Source organism: Nomascus leucogenys, chromosome 22a (genome assembly GCF_006542625.1).
Source record: "Nomascus leucogenys isolate Asia chromosome 22a, Asia_NLE_v1, whole genome shotgun sequence".
Classification (NCBI taxonomy): Eukaryota; Metazoa; Chordata; class Mammalia; order Primates; family Hylobatidae; genus Nomascus; species Nomascus leucogenys.
Window position 1 is genome coordinate 46040628 of NC_044402.1, and position 22098 is coordinate 46062725.

Below are 22098 nucleotides of genomic sequence, written 5' to 3' on the forward strand. Positions count from 1 at the left end.
GGGCCAGAAAGATCAAAGTAGATCATATTTACAAGGTTATAACCAGTGTGAGCACTGCCAAGGCACTAGTTTCTCACTCTCCTTACTTGGAGCTCAGAAGAGGAAACAGTAGCATAGTTGGGATCTTAGGCTAGAAACCGTGTAAACCAGTGGCATGCATGCACACAACAACTGTGAGAGAGGGGAAGTTGCAGGTCCACAGAAACAGAAGGTAAGAGATTACTGGGAAAAGAATACAACAGAACATCTAAGGCCCCAAGAAGAAGCTGAGTTGAGACTCCCTGAAATGTAAAAGGGTCTCTGAGTGACATCTGCAAATTGGTAGATCAGAAAGATCCAGGCCCTTGTTTACCCACAGGAACATTAAAAACAACAGACTGACTAATACAGGTTTTTAGGAGCTCAGGAAAGCAATCACAGTTCTACAGTGTGTATAAGAGGGAAAAGCATACACACATGCCCAGACAGAATATATGCTCAGAAAAGGTCTGAGAGGACTTTATGTGTTCATATTACATTGATTAGTAAGTTTTCCCTTGCACAGAGCCAGTCTGCAAAAACTGGGAGATGTGGCCTCTTTTTTAAATGACCAAATTTCAACAAAAATATCATAAAGCATTCAAAGAGATAGGGTAATATGGTCCATTGAAAGGAACAAAGTTAATCTTCAAAAACTGTCTCTAAAGAAACACACACATCAGCGTCACTAGATAAGACTTGAAAATAATTGTCTTAAATATGCTCAAAGAGCAAAAGAAGAATGTGAAGAAAAAAATTCAAGGAAGTAGAGAAGCAATATATGAACATAATTAAAATATCAATAAATACAGAAATCATAAAAAAGAACCAAACATAAATTATGGGGTGGAAAAATACAATATCTGAGTTGAAAATTCACTAGAGTTGTTCAACAGCAGCCTTGAACAAGCAGAGAAAAGAATCAGTGAACCTGAAGAAAAGTCATCTAAAACTATTAAGTCTGAAGAGCAAAAAGAAAAAAAAGAGTAAAGAAAAGTGAACAGAGCAGAACCTAAGGGACTTACAGTAAACCAATCAATCAACAGACTGCTGTATACACTATAAGAATCCAAAAAGATAAAAGAGAGATAAAGTAGTACAGAGATTATTTGAAGAAATAATGGCTGAAAACTTTCCAAATTTGAGGAAATGCAGGAATCTATAAGCCCAAGAAGCTCAACAAATTCCAAGTAGAATAAAGAGATTCACAGGAAGAGACATTACGATCAGATTTTTGAGGGCCAAAAATAAGGAGAGAATATTGAAAGCAGCAAGAGAAAGAACACTAATCATGTACAAGGGATCCTCGATAAACCTATCATTGAATTTCTCAGTGGAAATCTTACAGACCACAAAGCAGTAGTGATATATTTAATGTGCTAAAATTAAAAAAAAAACCTGTCAACCTAGAATCTTATATTTGGCATAAAGTTTCTTCCAAAATAAGGGAGAAATTAAAACAATCCCAGACAAACAACACTGAGGCAGTTATTTACAACTAGACTTACTATATGTGAAATGCTAATGGGAGTCTTACAAGTTGAAATGAAGAGATGGTAGGCAGTAACTCAAAGTCATATGAAAATATGAAGTTCTCCAGTAAAAATGAACACAGGGACAAACACAAATAACAGTATTATTGTAATTTTGGTTTGTAACTTAACTTTTTATTTTCTACAGGATTTTAAAAAACAAATGTATAAAAATAATTATAATAATTATAAGTATACATAAGGAATACCCTTTATGTATATGTATATATAGATGTAATTTGTGAAATCAATAACATAAAGAGGAACAGAATGAAGCTCTAAAGCAGTAGAGTTTTCTTATGCATTGGAGTTAAGTCGGTATGTGAAAAAGCTCTGGAGATTGATGTTTGTGATGGCTATACAATAATGAGAGTGTATTTAATCCTACAGAATTGTACATTTGAAAATTGTTAAAGTTGTAAATTTTTTGTCATATATTTTACCACACTAAAACAAAGAAAAATGTATTTGAATTTTGCTAATTCCTGATAATATGGCTTCATAAGCAAGAACACCATAAGACAACATAGTATTAAATTATGCACACACAAATTGTCTCAACAACGTATCATCCAGGCTCTCACACTGTTTGGAAACTAATAGTACTGGAAATAAATCAACCATTACATAGCTCGCCAGAGGAAATGCCTGGGAAAATGATGGAGATGTCACACTTGCTGCATGGGTGAGAGCCCTAGGCCCTCTGTCAAGATCATGCTGCCCTCCTGGATCATTTTCATGCCTGTTGCCCATGTACCATCCCTAGTTTCAAATGGCCAAACGATTAATTAGTTTTCCCAACACACGAATGGGGTATGCAATCATTCTCCTGCAACAAATTCTAATCATCGCCATTCAGCTGTGAGTCTACTGTCATAAGATAGGTTGGTACCCAATGAAACAGGACAAAAATTGATAGATTCCAATGTATTAATTAGCTAATGGGGAAGTCAAAGTTGAAAAAAATAGATGTTGAATTTTAAATTAAATGGGATTGTTAGGCTTGAATACATTTAATAACATAAGGTTTTATACAATTTATATATTTATAATTATATATTATATATAATATAGTACATATATGTAACATATATAAAATATAAGTAATATATAACATATATATTATATATAATTTTCTTTATATATGTTATATATAATTTTGTTTATATAATAGGAAATTATAGGTTTTTTAAGACTTGAGTATTCATTTAGTGGAGGCAAATAAAGTTACTATGCTTCTTAATGCCTCTTCTAAATTTCCATGTACCTTTTAACTTAGAGGAAGCTAAGGAATTGTTGATCTGGTATAGCAATGCCATCTGTCTTAGTGAATTTTCTGTTGCTAAAATAGAATACCTGAGACTGAGCAATTTGTAAAGAAAATAAGTTTAGTTGCCTCACAGTTCTAGAGGCTGGGAAGTCCGAGTGCATGCTAGCAGTTTCTGGTAAGGGCTTTCATACTGTGTCATAACATGGTAGAAAAACAGAAGGGCAAGACAGTGCATGTAAAATAGACCAAACAGGAGGGTGGCCTTACTTTAACAGCCTGCTGTCTTGGTAAATTATCCAGTCACTTGAGAGCAAGAACATATTTATTCCCTCAAGAATTAACAGGATCAAAGAAGAGTGGCATTAATCTCTCTCAGTGACTTAATCAAATCTTAAAGATCCCACCTCCCAACACTGCTACACAGGGGACCACATTTTTCACACATGAATTCTGGGAGACACACATGAACAATAGCACCATTCTTACCAGTTATAGGAAAGTTAATTAAAACCACAATGGGATAGCACAATATACCTAACCGAACAGCTAAAACAAAAATCTCTGATAATTATTACCAAGTGATTATAAAGATATAGAGCTACTGGAACTCTTATACTATGTCAATGGGAATACAAATTGGTATAACTCTTTGGGAAAGTAGCATCTATCTACCAACAAGCTTTTAAGCCACATAAACACAATTGTACAGCAAGAGAAATTTTCACACACATGTCCCAAAAGACATGTATAAGTATGTAAGTTCCAAAATCTGGTCATGATGCAATACATTGAAAATTAAACTATTGCCACACATAGGAATCTCATAACATAATATTGAGACCAAGAGGCCACACACAAAACAAGTGTAAACTCCATCATTACATTTATAAAACTCAAAAGCATGCTAAATAATCTATGGTATTAGAATTCAAGAAAGGGGTTGCCTTGTGAAGGATTGGAATTTGTGACTTGGAAAGAAAAAAGAGGGCCCTTTCAATGGTGTTGATTATGTCTTATTTCCTAATTTGAGTGGTATTACACAGGTTTGTAGACATTCTGATAATTCATTTAGCTATTCATTTATGATTTGTGCACTGTTCTTATGTATATTCTGATACAAATATTGCTCAACCTATGATACATGGTTATTTTATATACCAGAAAACAGAAGAGACTAAAGTTAAAAAATAAAAATTACTTCTTATTCCACCAGTGCATTGACTTCAAGTTTTTTTTTTTAACATGTAGGTTCACACATGAATAATTACTCAGTATTGGTAGTTTTTCTAGGTTAACACAGATGATCAAAATATGTTAAGGGAATCAAGAGAATCTTGAATAGACCAATAACCATAGAAGCATGAGAAATTAAAAAAGAAACTATCAGACCCAAGATAATCTTTGTCTAAGTTTACTATTAGGTTGTCCTAACGTTTAAAGAATAAGTAATTTCCATGCAATACAAAAAATCTTAGACCACAGCAAATAACTTATATTAAAAAAACCCTTTTCCATTTATTTCTTCAACAAGATTTTTTTCCCTTGCAATTGTTGGATTAGTGCTTCTTTTTTATTTATTTTGGTTTTCATAAATAATTACCTACACATTTGTTTCTGTTGTTACTGGTCATATGTTTTCTCTCATTGTTTTCATAGTTTATCTTTGCCCTCTGCAGTTCTGAAGAAACCGAGTGCTCCTTCAGTTTCCTTTGCACAAATCTGATTCTGTTATTTGTTGCCTCCAAAGGCAGATATCATTCTTCTGTAACATCTTTGTTTCTTTTCAATTGTTTGTACTTTAATTTATTCAATCTCTGTGTTTTTTATTTCTGAGTCATTCAATGCATACACAAGGATGGAAAACAATTTTCAAAAACATTTTTTCTGGTTTCTGTATTAACTCTTGATTTACATATGCTTTTCCTCTGAGACTTTAATTTTCCATGTCAAGTAATTACTACTGACAACCAGTTTTGCTTTAATGGTCTTGTTGTTATTTTTTTCTTTACTGATCTGAGATTGTGATAAAAATCTATTGAAGTGTAGGGTTTTCTAACAGACAAGTGACAGGATTGACCATTAGCCCTTGGTTCTACTGATAACTTGTTTTTTTTTCAGCAGAAAGCTTCTAAGTTTCACAGTTGAAGAGCAGATTGTTATGAAGACGTTCAGGCCCAAATTCCAATGAGTAGCAGCATTCAATTAATGCAATTCTTCTAGAATTGTTGGTAGATGGATCATCATCTTTCCCCACTCTGTGGTCGTCTCCCCTTGATCTGATAAAATCTCTAGAGCCTCTCTCTCTCTCTCTCTCACACACACACACACACACACACACACACACAGTGAGCATGTACACATTACTACTGTCTCTATTCCCACTACTGTAACACCTACAATGCTTTGGGGACTATATCTCTCTTTCCTGGGACATACTGCATTACTCTAAGTTCTTCCTTCCTTTCTTCCCTTTTCAGAGGGAGCAGAAAAAGTAATCACTAAATAAACACAGATGTAGAGGCACTGATTGAAGAAAGGTGCCCATGTATGACTGCTTAATTTTCTGAGTGATACAAATCTTGGATCTTTGAGTCAGGGGGAAGAAGCACAGAGTCTCTCTACATTACTTAAGGCCATAGGTTTTCTTTACTTCAGTTAGTGAATTTCAATTTAGCAATGTAGAGTCTTCCTGGAAACTAATAGGTTGACTGAAAGTGTCAGTTTTGAATATTATCATAAAATGTCATCTTTCTCTGGGCCCTTACAGCCATTTTAAGCTAAATCAAGCACTGCTAAGCTGGTAGAACTTAAAAAAAAAAAACTTATATCTGACATCTTAAACTATGATAAAAAACATTCCATCAGCATCATTTTGAGAAAAATTCAATATTCCTTTAATGTTTACTCACAACCAAAAGCTATTCCTGAACATCTGTGTAATATTACTTTGACACAGATGGTAAAATAATTATTAATAAAATAGCACATGTAAATATTTGGATCCATTTCAGTAGAACTGAGAAAGCCATAAAATCATCTTAGAAAGTAAACTTTCATTGCTGACTCAATGTGCATTTTACTTTGCATCAAAAGTGCTGCAATTTTCTTTGGTAGTTTTGAAATGAACAAGTAACAGTTATTTTTAAGCCCCTTTCAAGCCCCTTCAATGTAGTGTGGAAATGAGTTCATTTTTATTTCATAGCAGGCCAGGATCCACCTTTATCTCTTAGAATTGTACATAGGTCCATACACTGCTTTGAACTGACAAGGTCTAGTCTCCTAAATACAACTTAACTTACCTTCTCAAAGAATAAAAAAAGAAAAAAGAAGAGACATAAAAAAATCTTGAGAAAGTTTTTCAAAAACATAACACATATTGAATTTTTAAAAGTCTTGATGTCTCATAAATCAATGTAGAATAAGTCATTTCTACAGGCTTCCAAATGTTTCCCCTAATTTTTTAATGTCAGTTGTTTCATATTACTCTTTTATAATTTTTGTCACTTTTCATTTTTCTTGCACCAGTTTCATTTTAACAGTTTGGAAGTTGATCTTCTTGTACCTTGGACAATAAAACAGGTTTGTTACTGCGTGTTCAGGCAGCCAAGGGTACTATGAGAAGACCTGGACTATGAGATGGAAAATCTAGATTGAGTGTTTCACTTGTATCACATGAGTTTTACCAGTGCTGTGTGGTCAGCAGTCACCTGTCTGTATGGTCAGGCTGGTGTCAATCTGCAAACAATAACTGGTCTGCACCATGAGGATTATGGATATTGGGAGAAAGTATGAAAAATGTTATAGAAATGAGGTAATTTTTTGTTTGTAGAATGATGATAAATAAGAATAAAAATATAAATCTGTATATTTTCTACCTTCTTTTTATCATTTCATTTTTTCTAGCAATTAATTGTTAGTAATTTTACAAAAACATGCAGTCTACAATGCATTAAAAATAAACTGACTTTACCCACAGAGAGTCTGAGAAGCACTGAGCTCTAATACATCCAGAGAGCCAATTAGTCTCTCAGAACCTGAATTTCTTTATCTGTAAAAATACGAATAATGAACACCACCCTGCATTTTTTACAGAGTATGTGAAAACTAAACACAATTATGTATTCATAAACTATTTATACATATAAGGCCTCCTATAAATATAAAGTAATCATATACTAAGTAATAATTATTTGTGAAGTAGCATAGTATCTCAGCTAAAAGAAGCCTGGCATATATTAGATACTAAAGATTTTTATACTTCATGAATAAATACAAAAATAGAAATTTGGCAATGGATACAATTGCACACAAAATAACTGTCTCAGGGAGCAGCATATGATTTAAAGGCAAGTCACATCATCTGTTAATAGCAAACTTCCTTTATCTATAAAACAATGGTAATTATGACTATTAATTTTAGGTTAAGGTGAGGTTAAAATAATACACTAAAGTATTTAGTGGTTAGTACTTGGTATGTGAAAAGTATTAAGTATTAGTCTTATATCTTTAAGCTCTTTATGCTAAGAAAACTACTGAATTCTTTATATGCAATGTCTTAGTTAATGCTTATAAAAAATTTAACCAGACAACAATAATAATCTCCATTTTGAAATAAGGAAACTAAGATTCAAACAAAGTCAGCAACTTCCACAGTCCTACACAGCTACTTTAAATCCATGTCTGTCTATAAAAAAATGTGGTCAAGTTTCCCATAGAATACCACCTCCCTAAAGGCTTCCAAGTCATGAGAATAAATTTCACAGGGTACATTTTAGAAGCTTTCTCATTTTATTTATAAACTATACAGACTTTTTGCATAAGACACAGAATCGACAGATATCCTGAAACCTAGAAAAAGAGACCCACTTACCAGTTTGAATTGTTGGGCTCTTCATGCTGGTAGTGGCCACTTTCGGTGCTCTGCTCTGAGCTTCTTCTCATAATCCTATTTCCAGGCTGCCAAAAAATAGGAAATGAAAAGAAAAATGACACTCGCTTGCTTCAAGAAGGATTTTGATATATTAATGGCCATAACGGTAATAATTAACATACAGAGTATTTGTTTTATAAAGGTTTGAAAGAAATACAGTAGGAATTAATTCACTTCACATGTTTGTGGTTTTCCATTTTGAAGTTAAGTATATTGTTATGTTCATCTTGCAATTCACGGAACATAACAATCTATTAAAATTAATCATTAAATTATTATTATTTATATTTATTTATTTATTTATTTATTTTAAGATGGAGTCTCGCTCTGTTGCCCAGGCTGGAGTGCAGTGGTGCGATCTCTGCTCACCGCAGTCTCCGCCTCCCGGGTTCACACCATTCTCCCACCTCAGCCTCCCAAGTAGCTGGGACTACAGGTGCCCGCCACCACACCCAGCTAATTTTTTGTATTTTTAGTAGAGACAGGGTTTCACCGTGTTAGCCAGGATGGTCTCAATCTCCTGACCTCCTGATCCTCCCGCTGTGGCCTCCCAAAGTGCTGGGATTACAGGCATGAGCCACCGCGCCCGGCCTATTTTCTTTTTTTATTAAATAGATAAATAAACTCATGTTTAAAGCCATTCATATATTTGAAGATCTGTGTACTTAAACTCCAGAAGGCAAAATGGTATTTTGTTATAATGTAATGAGGAGAAAACAGACCGGAAGGATAAAAGACTTACTGTGTCCATAAACCTGCTTTCAAAGGTTAAAATTTGACAATGCAGTCATCATGCAAGTCAAAGATTATTCTTTGTGGTTTCTGTATTTAATATACTGGACAAGTCAAAAATAGTAATGATTCATTTATTAAGGAAAATTTAAACGCAATCAGTTAAAAACTGGAATCTGCTTTTGGAATTGTAAAGTTGTAAAAGGAAATGAGATGTTCTTTTTAGGATTAGAATATGACATTTCCATTTTCTTGATCAATCATTTCCTTCTTCCCCTACTTCACACCAGCTCCCTTCAGTGAACCACAGAAAGAGAGAAAGATAAGTTGGCAGAAAACAGTAGAAACTACTCTAGGATAATTTACACTCTCTCAAAATAAGTATAATGAGAAAAAAAAAATGCTTTCTGAAAATAATTAGAATGTCAATCACTTTCCTTAAACTTCATGTTTACATATCAGATTTCCCACATGACACTGCCACTTGTGTGACCAATGATAATGGCAATAATTATGTATTGTTTACACTGTATCATGAACTGTTCTTAGTATTTTGGGGTATGATCTAATTTAATATTTACAAAAACCCTGGAAGGCAGGTGTTATTAATATCCCTACTTTTACTGATGAGAAAAATGAGGCACAGTTTAAGTGAATTATTCAAGATCCACAGCTAGTAAAAAAACAGAGTAGGATTTGAACTTTTTCAGAACCCATTCTCTTAATCTTCAAGGTATTCTACTACCTTTCAAACTTGACCCAAATTGAAATTCTTCATTTTCCTCATATACCTTCTTAAGTCTCCCCCCATTTTCTAGGGAACTGAAACATTTGCCTTGTATTCAAGCCAGAAATGTAGGCATCTCCTTGATACCTTTCTTTTCCATGTGATTTTACAGGCTAATTATAGCTAATATCCATATAATACACTTCAATACTCAAATTGAAGCCACCATCATCTATCCCTTAGAATATAGCAAGAGCTTTCCACCTATTCTCACTGATCCCATGCTTGACACCTACAATAAATTGCTCACATAATTCATAGCATAAATCATCATTTTACTTCTTTGGTTAAAATTATTCAATGGCTTTTTATTGCACATGGAATAACATACAATCATCTATTGTGGCCTACAACTTCTGACATGAGCTGGCTGCAGCCGATCTCTCCAACATTACCATATACAGTTCTTTTCCATTTTTCCACTAACTCATTTTCTAATAAGCCATGGTCTTCTGCAACTAAGGACTTTGGGAATCAACACTGGAAGGCTCTGAGACTGGATACTTTTCATCCCACAGTTCTCAGTTCAAAAGTCACTTTCTCAAAGAGAGTCCTTCCTTCCGTCATAACCTACAGCCATGTTTTAATTTATTTGTTTAATTATCTATTATCTCTCCTCCTCACTGAAGAAACCAGTAACTGTCAAATAGCGCTGAAGTAAGCTTGTGCAATGAGGCATCAGAATGATTATTTCAGGACATATATATTGGTTTTATTTATATCAAACAACATTTATACGTGATTTTAACTAGCAGCATTTTTTTTCCTATCTGAATCATTCTACTAAAATATATGCAGCACTCTAATCTTTGTTTCTGATTTTTTTTCTCAGTTTGATTTAAAGCATTGCTTCTCAAGCTTAAAGCAAATATGAATTACATGGAGACTTATATGCACATTCATCAAACTGCAGATTTTTCATTCAGTGAGTCTAGAGTGGGGCTGCAGAATCTGTATCCATCGCATAGGTTACTCTGATGGTGTTGATCTACCCACCACATTTTGAGTAACAAGAATTCAGAAGATAGGTCACAGTTTTAGATGGTTTCAAAAAGATTCTTGAATGATTCCTATTGTGTATTTCTGTGTGTTTGTGTGTGTTTTCCATGTGCAAAAATACTATTATAACAATAAGTTTTTTAAACGTACATTTTCCTCTTCAGACAAATGCCATTCCTGTGAGATCAACAATACATCACTAAGTAGTTAACAAATCATACATACTTCTTCTCTTATTTACTTCGTAATTTGTCAATAATTTTGGATAAAGATTGCCCTTGCCTTGAAGATAAGTGTGCATCCTGATGTCATCTAATGCAGACACCTTTAAATTTAATAACACATAAAATATATAAAATACTGGAATTTTGTAATTGGCCAATATTTGAGCTAACTTCTGCACTTTTCTGTGCTTTTTTCTTTATTTCTGATTCCTTTTACAGTATACATTTTAGCTTTCATTCATGAAGTCCTATAATACATTGTGCTAAATATGTGTGTTTATATACTTTTATGTACTTATGTTATTTCATTTAATTGATAAATTGATGAAATTAAAGTTAAAAGTAGTAGTTATTATTTTGGGCTCTTACTAATGGCGAGGCACTGTATTAGTGCTTTGTATATATTAATTATCATTACAAAAATAAACTATTAATACATAGAGACAGAATTTTGGGATGGAGGAATTAGTTCAAGCATATATGTTTTAAAAGTGGCAAAAATGATATTAAATTCAAGTATGCTCAGCCCTGTTTTTATCATCAAGGGAAATTTAATTTTTTTTAAAGAATCATATCTCTGCTAGAAGATATTTTAGGCAGCCAATTATATTACAGAAGAGAACATAGGAACTAGCTCTGTATTATATACTTTATTAAAGGACAATATGCCAAAATAAGAAGTGTTTGCAAAAGCACAGGAAATGTCATTATAAATTTTACAGAATACTGATTGCAGTCGTTATTTCCAAAATTTAGCAAAACATCATTTTATTGCTAAATATTACTGCCAAAGATCTTTCTGAAGGCACAGGTTTTAATGAATATTGAAAGAATGAAATAAAATAAGTAGATGTTTAATAATGGCAGACCCATGTAATACATAAATGCTTATGTATGACATATTTTTCATTTAAGAATGATAGACCCAGGTGACAAGAATATGCTTATTTCTTAAATTTTTTTTTTTTCTTTTTTTGAGACGGAGTCTCGCTCTGTCGCCCAGGCTGGAGTGCAGTGGCGCAATCTCGGCTCACTGCAAGCTCCGCCTCCCGGGTTCACGCCATTCTCCTGCCTCAGCCTCTCCGAGTAGCTGGGACTACAGGCGCCCGCCACCACGCCCAGCTAATTTTTTGTATTTTTAGTAGAGACGGGGTTTCACCGTGGTCTCGATCTCCTGACCTCGTGATCTGCCTGCCTCAGCCTCCCAAAGTGCTGGGATTACAAGCGTGAGCCACCGCGCCTGGCGAATATGCTTATTTCTTACTTGTCTTTTCAGCAAAATTTCCAAACAACAATGTATTTCAGGAACATGTGTCTAGTTCCTTTAAAGAACAGTCATTGGTCCTATCTATAATGACTACTTCCTCTCATATGAGTACCATACTGAAAAATGTCTTAACTACTGGAACCATGTCATCTGTGTGTGTGTGTGTGTGTGTGTGTGTATATATATATGTATATATATATGTAGGTGTATATATATGTATATATATATACATGTACATTTTGAGAGAAACTTAAATAGGGTTACTTCCTAAGCAAAATTTCAACCACCATAATAAATTGCTATTACTTGTTTTGACAGATTATGTAATGCTATGATTTCTGTGAGGTTCATTTACGTTTACAAAGAGTTGCTATTATAATCATTGCAGGTCAATAATGGTTTCACTTAGATTCAATGATCAAAACAAGAACTTTTAACAACACAGGAAAGACAAAGTATTTGCCCAATGGGTTAGTATGGCTCTTTTCTGAGAGAGGTTTAATTAGAGCTGGTCAGTTTATTTTCTTCATTATTTCTGAGACTCACCTTATGATTTTCTTTGCACATATGTTCAAATGCTATCGTCAATAATTTTTTTGAAAGGAAACACTTAAGTGCCTTTATAATATAAAGCATCTTAACTCTGATTATGTTTGAAAGCCAGTTATTCAGAGAAATTTATTCTTTTTCAAGAGCAGATGGCAACAGGCTCAAGGAATCCATGGCAGAAGACACAAACATGGGAGTAAAACGACAATAGTTTAGGTAAATTTCTGATAGGAATAAAGAGAAAAATAAATTGTAGATTGAAGTGTTTGTTTGTTGGAAGGGAAAACAAGGTTAAAAATTAAAGGGGGAAACTATTGCCAGGAGGAAGAATTCAGTAACTTTAATATCTTTCGGTTAATGTCTTACTGGAATAACTTACCACCTCACCTTGTAACTGGCTTCTCAGATTTCACTCTCTTTCTTGTTCAGTCTGCTCCTAAAATGCTTCCAGGCTTTCTATCCAAATTTCTTACTTTATTTTACTGCTAATTTTTTTTTGTTAGCATCCTATCTGTCCTTTTAGGCCATTATTCCCTTCTATAACTTACAACTTTATAGAGGGTTAATTGACTTTCCTGAAGAAACAAAAGGCATTGCGACTTCTCTATTTCTATGGCTCCTACCACCTCTTGCCTCTTACTGCAACAATTTCTCAGCTAAGACATCTGCTTCAACAACAGTCCTGCCTCCTTTTCATACATCAATTTTGTTCCCAATTTCACCAGATTAAATTCTCTAATCCTAAGCTATAATCTTGTCAACTCATTATCAAAAGATTTTTCAAGCTCCCCTGTGTAATACAGGGTTGGAGAATGGGCATGGAGCTCCATTTCTAACTCCAAAGCCTGGGCTCAAAATCTTCAAATGTCTTTGATTTGCCTTTTTGGACTCATTTCCTATGTGCAAATTCATAATGTAAAAGTGTATTGCAAATAGTTAAGATCTTCATAACTGTGACTAAATTCATGCTCAGAAAAAATATGTAAAATAATTATTAACATCCATATTTTGTAATGAGACAATGGAAACATGGAGATGTTATGGCTACTCCAAGCCTTCAGTTAACCTAATAAATAGTAGTAACCAGGCCTTCTACCTCCGCAGCCTATACGCACCAAAATTTATTTGTCCTCTAATTTGCATGATTAGCCACGTCTTTAAATACTTCATTTTCTTTTCTCTGAAGACAGATTTGTGCATATTTATATTCAGAGGAACATTCCTTTCAGCTCTTTATTTTCAAGTATTTGTCACCTTCCAAGATCTACATCAAATGCTAACTCCCTCTGTTACTTTCTACTGGAAATGCTCTCTCCCTCCTCTGTGTAAGTTTTTATTGAATTTCTCTTACAGTAGTTCTATCTTCTGCCATTTTTTAAGTTACATGTGTACGAACTACCTCTCTTGTTTATACATAAGCTTGAGAATGTTGGCCCATTAGAGGTTATGAGGCTCAGTCAGACACATTTTAAGAAAGATTTTTCTACCTAGCCCATGTTGCTCTGTTCCAAGGTAACTTTATCACCTGGTGGTAGTTACCTAAATTGCAGGCACATTGTAAAGAAGAATTAAACAGTCTCAAATACTGGATTTGCATTTCAAAACCTAAAAGGTGCAAGGTATTGGAATCCCATTTCAGCTATATAAGTTCAGGATAGGTAGACTCATTTAATATAAAACAACTTTTGTTAGAATTAAGATTGTTTCTGCTTAACTCTATTATCATCATTTGTCTAGCTCTTCACTACCATTGAAAATCTTGCTGATATTCCTATCTCCAAAGCAATGGACTATTTGCTGATAAAGTGTTTATTTTGTGTACTGCAGGCATTTTGGAAATAGCTCTTGGATCAAACTAAATGAGTTCCAGTATAAATAAAGAACCTAAGACATTGCAGGTGGCACTCAGCAAGATATTGGTGTGACAGCTAGAGATGCGGTGTGACCCTCTGCAATTGATATTTTGTATTGAGTGCAGGGTCTAATAAAATGAGTTCCATCATGGAACTTCTGTGCTCATTGAAATCTGTTTTAAACCTAAATATGAGGTTTCACTGCTGCTTTAGTGACAGGAAAAAAAATGATAAAAAACGAACTGTAACTAGGATGGTAGCTTGAGTCACATTCAGGCCTTAAAATAACTGTTAAATATGTATTTTCTATTGTAATCAAAGTGAGAGGTGAAATAATATTTGTATTGTATATGTTGTCTCACTGTGGCATTATTTCAAATATACTGAAACATGATTTACTTTATTTATTCTAAAACTTATGGCACATTTTACAGTTTGATTCATTTCCTAAAATTTTCAAAGCTGTAGTTCATTAAATTACACTTGTTTCATATAAGCCACCCAGAACATCCACTGTTAACCTAAAAGATTGGGAGGAAAAGGGTTATTTTAAACACATTCTATTTGCTTCATGTAGATCAATGAAGACAACTTCCTAAAGAACTGTATTTTCTCGCTGTTGCAGGAAAAGCTTCAGATTATGGTAACTTAAGTAGAGAGAAAGAAATACCACCTCAATATAACAGGCTAAGCTTTATCTACAGCCTGGGCATTTAATTAGGGGTCCTAGTGTCAGCAATAGCTTCCAGTAGCATGGTCTTTTTTAAAGTACCCTTCACCTGAATGAGGTGAGTAAGAATTGCTGATGAGGTTTGACTATCATCCACTGGGAATAGCCTAATGACTCACATAATTACACAATCTTCAAGTAATAAGTGACTTAGGTTGTCCAGTCTATCTCCTATTCAATGTGGGGTATACCAGCCTTTGTTAACAAGGAGGACCCATAATGTAGTTCTCTTGGCACCAAGAATGGAGCTTGAAACAGCAGCTCCAACTGTTGGATAAATCTGTTTATACAGAGTGGAAGGCTTGTACCTGTCATACATTGGTCCAAGTTTTGCCCTCTAGAACTATTCAAAATACACAGAATCCCAGTTTCATGAGGCAGCTTTTCAAGTAATAGAAGGAAGTTATCACTGCCCTGCAGGGATATAGAGCATGTTTCATACTCAACATCACCACTTTCTTGAATACCAAATGACAGCCACATTCCTCACATGACATGTTTGTAGATACTTACTATTCTGGTCACGCTGTTTTGGATGTACTTCAATTTGTCAATGTCTCCTTTTAAAATACATCGAACGCTGTATGACATTTCTGGAGCTACTAGCAGACATGGAACTCCATGAGAATAACAGTAAATTTATCTGGCTTGTGACTAGTGACAAGGTCTAAACTTAAATAAAATTTCTATTTCCCAAAAGTAGTCAGAGAAGGAACTATTACAATATTCATGGATTAAAAATTCAACTCTAAGTCTGCTGGTGTTACAAAGTAGTATCAGAGAGAGACATCGTCTACGGGGTGTTGTGAGCAACCACAGACAACACTTCAATCAATTGTCTGTTAGGTCTCCAAAATATTGAACTCTTTGAGAGGGAGGGAAAGAACATCTGTCAGAGAAAGGACATCTAGGTCATGACTCTCCCCTCAAACAGCTCAGTAAACTTGGACAAGTCACTAATGCCTGTGGTTCTCAGTTTCTCCATTATCAAGTGAAAGCATTCACTAAATTACCTCTAAGATTCCATAATATTTCCTGGTAAGGGATTTCAATGATTCCCAACTTCTTATTGGTCAGAAATAATTCTAAAATCCTGTCTTTGATTAAAATTTACCCCAAATTTAAATAGTTTTATCTTCAATAAAACTCTGAGAAAAGTGCTTCACCAGTTCCTCCAGTCTTCCTACTTATTGGCTCACTGGCTGATTCACCAAGCAACTTACTTTGTTATATACTATGAGCACAGCACAGTGCATGGCACTCTGGATGATACAAAGTAATATCATCACAGCTCTTTCTCTTGAAGAATTTACAGTCTAGTTGTGTAGATATACCTATACTATAACCTAGCTAGACTATAATATGCTACAATTTAAAGTGTAAAAGTATGAGTATCAGGTAAATGATAATGACAATAAATAATAGTGGAATCAGAGGAGAGTAAGCTCATTATGGCCTGAAGAGATGAAAAATACTTCATGAAGGATATATAAGGAGACAGTAGAAGTTGATGAGGTAGGATTTTGATAGCTGAGAGAGGAAAGTATTTGTGTACTGATAAGATAAAGCATATTTTTTGATAAAGAGTCTTCCATTGCTCTAGAAATTATGTAGCCACAGCATGCAACAACCCTGAAACATGGTTGCTGAAACCAACCCCTTGTACATGTTTCCACCCTGCTTAGTTAGCATGATACAACCATCATTCCCAAGGTTTGACACTCCCCTGGGGCCTGTGCAGCACTGTAACTATTAGGAGACCTAAGAACAAGAGGAGATATTTCCTTTTGGGTTCTAAAATATACTCAGAAGATATAAGTGGAAAAAAAATTTTATTGACAACTGGCTTTGGAGGAGGTGATTTTGAGCTCTGCAACTGCTAAATCACTGTTCTTATTCTTGGTGTCTCTACTGATTTGTATGGCAGAGGTTACTTTAATTATGGAGCCAGGTGACACAGCTTGGAATGACTAACGTTTTGGTAGGAGAAAACGCACACACTTTCAGAATTAATTTCAATTAGTCTGAAAAGAGATCAATTCAGTAGGATGAGGAGAGCTGAGGATATCCTTCTAATGCTGATTTGAAATCCAGCACATCCAGACTATTGAGCGTTGTTTACCTCTTCTAATAATCTGCTTGAGGGTAACACTAGCTGATGTTTGGCCTAATTATTTTCTTGACGACAACAGGCACAGCAATGACAATTGAAAGATTCTGTGTGGCAATTTCTTACACAGAAGAAAAGTAAATATAGGTCATTATGTTTGGCAATTTGTGTGTTGCAAATGACTGATAGAAAGTAATAGGTGCTCAGTAAATATTTACTAAGTAATTGAAGTCTGACAAAAACTAGGATTCCTTTGTGTTATTTAGAGAAAACAAACATTTTTTCCAATCAAGATATTGTCTTCTGGAAATTTTTCTCAGTGCCTTATATTTTCCAAAGAATGTACACATACATACGTATGTTCACGTGCATATGCACATGTGTATGCATGCATGTATGTGGGTGTGTACGTATTGTTTTTCTATTGCTGAGATTTCCTTTTAAAAAGGTATTCCTCACGTACAGGAGACATCTAGTTCTGTTATATTGAATAGTGCTCTCGTTCTATGAGGCCTCCAAACAAATGGTACTTTAATGTAAAAAAAAAATCTTGGGTTGACCCTCCTTCAACTCATGAAACACAACCTCATGTTCCCAAAAAACCCACAAAATGGAATTTTAAAAATCATAATAAAATAGTAATATAAACTCACAATCTATGACTGGAGATAGAGTTTACAGGACATATAGCCAGACTCTCTTTTGTAGGATGCTTGCAGTCTCTCCATTAAGGGTACTGACTTATTTGAGACAAAAAAAAAAAAAAAATTAAGAGGCTGAGTGCCAAGCAGAGACAGCAGGAGCAGTTCCAGAGGAAGATGGCCTCAAGGTAGAGTAAAAGAAGACATGGAGTCAAAAATGTAACCCGTATATCGAGTAAACCATAGAAAGAAAAAGTGCAGCTCTGCTTTGGATGGAAGAAAGCCCATATAAAGTTACAGTTACTCACTAATCTAACATCATATTGTAGAGACAGACATTGGTCCCCATGGTGCGGGAAACTAGCTTCTTTTCATCCTCCGTAACTTTCCAACAGCAGGTGGTCTTCTAAGAGTTTATTGAACACTGAAATCTTTTGATAAATATTCTTTTAGTATGCTTTTCTCACCACTGTGATTTGGGGAATGCATTAAAGAATAAATTGATATTTTCAATTTCGACTCACCAGGTATTTCTGGAATGCAGGTAAGGTGATTTAGCATAAGCCAATCCTACTTGAATAAGCCTGATATGATTATTTTAGAAACAACTAAATAGAGTTTGGGTCATATGCATAATAATTCTTATGCCAAAATTTTAGAGGAAATCTATCTGAAAACCATTGAAAGCCACATTTATGAGAGCCAATTTATTATAATCAATTCTCCAATGAAACATCCTCTACTTCTTCTCAACTCACATGAAGTGTGTTGGAAATGTCAAATTTCCCAAAGAAAGGTTGAATAAAGTGTACACAAATATCCATAACATACCCACAAGAAATACTAACATAAACAGCAGCATAAATCTTGATCTTTTCTGCACTGTGACACCTTAGGCCTGAGAATGCTGCTAGCTACATTCAGACTTGATCCTAATTTATTGCTGATATGACACAAATGTTAAATACAGCTGCAGCCATTAACCCAAACTCATTAATTAGAAAACAAAATTATGGAATATTTTTTCAGCTTAATTTGCCAAGATGCTCTCAATCAACACAGGTTGGGTGTTTGAGGAAGATTCCCAGCTTTTAATATGACCCATAATGTATAGATCAAAAGCCAAACAAAACAAGAGAAAACAATTAGCTATTTAGCCTATTTAAAAGTATACACACATGTATACTCTGAAAAGCATGCTTTTAAAGTATAGCCCTGCTGACATCTATTTTGAATATATACACATTCTTTCTTACCAAACCAAATGACAGTCATTTCTCTAGGATAAAAACATTTCTTCCACTTTCCCCATGAAGGTGATTTTGAGTAGCAAAAAAGCTACAGGAGTCATAGGATAAGAATTTCAAGAGCTAAAAATTAATGTGGATTCTTAAGGTTTCTGTGCTTTTTAATGTTTGGCAAATACTTGAGAGTGCCTGCAGAACTCTGAAAAGACGTTAAGAAAAAACTTTAAGAGATGTAATGATATCCCACATAAATAGGGAAACTTACTTCAGAAACACTGACCCAAGGAACTGAAATATATTACTTACTAATTAAATTAAATAATATTGTAAATAGATCCAACTTCTTCACTGAATCATCCAAAGTGAGTTATCCTAAGACCATTAAGGCAAGACAATATAGGATAGTGGTTAAAACACCAGCTGTAGAATGAAACTTTCAGTTAAGATCTTAGCACTGCCATTAATTGTTTATATATTAGCAGGTTATTTGACTTATCTAAGTCAACCCTTTCTCATTTGCAAAATAAGGAAAACAACAGCACATATTTCATATACTTGTGAGAATCAAAGGAGTTTTTTGTGTATTTGGGACATAATGAGTCATATATGTAGTTATTTTTAATTTTGCAACTATTTTTAAGTAGTATCTCCAAGTATAAAACTTCAATGAAATATTTTTCTAGAAATAATTTCATCAGAGCTATCTTACCACATGATGGTCCTGGTTATACTAAATCACAGTTCAAAGTTAAATTGTAATGGTGCTTGAGTTAATCATATTATTTGCTGTCATCAAATTGTGTGATGGTGAATAAGGCTGGATAAATATTGGTCTATAAATGTTTGACCAATAAACAAACACCTTATATTTTGTCCAGTGTTTTGAAATTTACAAAATTTTTTGAAATAAATTATTTTTATTTGTTTAGCCAATGCTATTGAGACTGAGGCTTCAAGAACTGCAAAGATGTTTAAAGGAATCAAAAAAGCTTATATTCTAATGATGCATATAGGGTAGAGGTGGGGAATTCCTGTATCCACTTCTCTACATTCTGGCATAAATTGTCAGTTTCCAGAATACTGACTGAGCAATATTTATAAATGATCATGATATCATACTTTAAAATGTCACACTCCAGGGAGATGAGAGTAGCTTTTCTTCTACAATTCGTTGCAACCTCCATCTCCAGGTTTCAAGAGATTCTCCTGCCTCAGCCTTCTGAGTAGCTGGGACTACAGGCATGGACCATCACGCCTGGCTAATTTTTGTATTTTTAGTAGAGACAGGGTTTTGCCATGTTGGCTGGCTAGTCTCGAACTCCTGACCTCAAAGTGATCCACCTGCCTCAGCCTCTCAAAGCATTAGGATTACAGGCGTAAGTCACTGCGTCCAGCCCATCCTCTTCCTTTTAATATTGTGGCTAAGAAGGGACTTGTTCTTTGAGGATAGGCCTGAACTTTTGTTCTCTTGTCTGTCCTTGTATTTTGCTGTGACTTTCTAAGTCCGTTAGCCACCTGCTAAAGCCGAGGTTTAGGAAGATAAGGAGGCCGTAATCCCAGCACTTTGGGAGGCTGAGGCAGGCAGATTATGAGGTCAGGAGATCGAGATCATCCTGGCCAACATAGTGAAACTCCGTCTCTACTAAAAAAAATACAAAAATTAGCTGGGTGTGGTGGTGCATGCCTGTAATCTCAGCTACTCGGGAGGCTGAGGCAGGAGAATCACTTGAACCAGGGAGTCAGAGGTTGCAGTTAGCCGAGATTGCGCCACTGCACTCCAGCCTGGCAACAGAGCAAGACTTCGTCTCAAAAAAAAAAAAAAAAAAAAAGTAAGATAATGAAAGGCACATAGGTATGATTTATGTAATAAGTAAAGTTTATAATTCCAATTAGCAGACCAATATTTATATAATCTTTTGTACGATAATGAATGAAAATAAAATCAAAGAGCAAGAAAGTGCTAGACTCAGTCTTGGCATAAAATCAGTCCGCAAAGTCCCAAGTTAGTAAAAATGTATACGGTGTGAGCTGCTTTCAAATCCTACCCCAGTAAGGTGGTTAAAACTTCTAGGTAGAGTTAGGGGTGAAGGCCCAATGGAACAAGTAAACTTCAAGTTCCAATACAACCTGTGGGAAAGGCAAGCTTATATTGCAGGAGTTTAACAAAAGAAAATGTACTGAGGCTTAGAAATATTGAACAAGTGGTTCTCAAATGTAGTCTATAGACTGCTCCTTACTAGCTGTACAATAATCAGCTCAAGTGTTTGTTAAAAAGCAAATTTTCCCATCTGTAACCCAAACAGGCTCTGACTGAGTAAACTTGGGTGAACTAGGAATGTGCATTTTAAAAACTTCCCAGGTAAATCTCATAGAGAGGGAGTTTTGTGAGCAACTGGGTTAAACAATTTGCACAGAGTCATAAATATAGTGACTGCTAAAGCCAGAACTAGAAGCCACTGTGCTCCGCGTTCCTTCATTACAGATTTCCTAAAGGTAACCTTGAATTAATTTAGTTTACTTATGTATAAGACAATAGAAACATAAACTCAGATTATGTGAGGTGTCCTACCCAATGGCCAATATAAACCTATATCTTAAATATCAACATTTTAATGGTTTTTGCAAGGGTAGAGAGAAGTAACATTCTCACATAATACTGGGATTGTATAAATTAGTTTAACCTTTCTAAAGGGTAGTTTTTCATAATCTATCAAAACTACTGGATTATTGAACATAACTTATCATCCAATAATTTCACTTCAAGAAAATTATTCTACAGCTATTCATTGCACATATATCAAAGGGTGTATATAAAGGATGTTTATTGTAAAATTATTTGTAAATGTTAAAATCTGGAAAAAATACAAATCTTTCAAAAACAAAGAGAAAACAATGTATATAGAGTTATTAGAAAATTCTTTGAAGGATACATGAATAATTCTTAACAGTGGTTAACTCTGGAAAAGTGAGATGGGAGTATAGTAGTGTGTATGTCTCTTGTTGCCATTGTAACAAATTACTACAAACTAGGTGGCTTTAAACAGCAGAAATGTATTTTCTTAAAGCTCTGGAAGTAAGAAGTCTGAAATGAATCTTATGGAGCTAAAATCAAGGTGTATGCAGGGCTGATTCTTTCTGGAGGCTTCAGTAATAAATATATTCCTTGTCTCTTGCAGCTTCTAGAGGCCTCTTGGCATTCTTTGGCTTGT

At 34.5% G+C, this 22098-nt stretch overlaps 1 protein-coding gene across 3 annotated transcripts in view; it reads right to left on the bottom strand.

The window, feature by feature from the left end:
- The window catches only part of LINGO2 (leucine rich repeat and Ig domain containing 2), a 1366613-nt gene that overhangs the window by 576207 nt on the left and 768308 nt on the right, over positions 1–22098 (bottom strand). For all 3 annotated transcript variants that reach the window (XR_004028020.1, XM_003271935.3, XM_030803985.1), the window contains one exon: positions 7691–7776. The gene's annotated coding sequence lies outside the window, so the exon portion shown is untranslated. The remainder of the gene's footprint in view (positions 1–7690; positions 7777–22098) is intronic.